Source organism: Octopus bimaculoides, chromosome 17 (assembly GCF_001194135.2).
Source record: "Octopus bimaculoides isolate UCB-OBI-ISO-001 chromosome 17, ASM119413v2, whole genome shotgun sequence".
Taxonomy (NCBI): domain Eukaryota; kingdom Metazoa; phylum Mollusca; class Cephalopoda; order Octopoda; family Octopodidae; genus Octopus; species Octopus bimaculoides.
The window spans coordinates 27,317,009-27,317,673 of record NC_068997.1 but is presented as its reverse complement, the minus strand read 5'-3'; positions in this window follow the sequence as shown (position 1 = coordinate 27,317,673).

Sequence of the window (665 nt, the reverse complement as noted above, 5' to 3'; positions counted from 1 at the left end):
TATATATATATATACATACATATATATACACACATACACACACACACACACATATATGTATATATATATGTGTGTGTGTGTGTGTGTGTGCGTATGCATGTATGTATGCATATCTGTCGTATTAATGTATGTATACATGTATATCTGTGTGCGTATACGTATGTACACAGAAATATTTCTGCTTCTCCCGCACTCAGAGGGACTGTCATCACATCTGCTTGTAAATCCGTAACTGAAACCGTGACAGGTGCTACTACTTCGAGTCAGAGTTAACCTGGGAACAAAAGAGGCTAAGAGGTATTTCCACACACCTCAAATGTCTGAAACTCCTGAACCAAAGCCCCACTACAAGATATAGTTTAAAGTCATGCCCAGATTGCCCGCAGGGAAGATAGTCATGTGTGCGGTCATGGACGGGAAATCAGAAACGTTATTGACAACGAGGCAGCACAGGAATAAGGCAATTATCAGTGAAGGTGGGGAAGCTACCATATACAAGTAATCTATGTTAGAAAAACTGTTTTGGATGGGGGAAATCTTTGTTTACTCTTTTGATTATTTCCTCCAAGGCGGTGAGCTGGCAGAATCTTCCTCCAAGGCGGCGAGCTGGCAGAATCTTCCTCCAAGGCGGCGAGCTGGCAGAATCTTCCTCCAAGGCGGCGAGC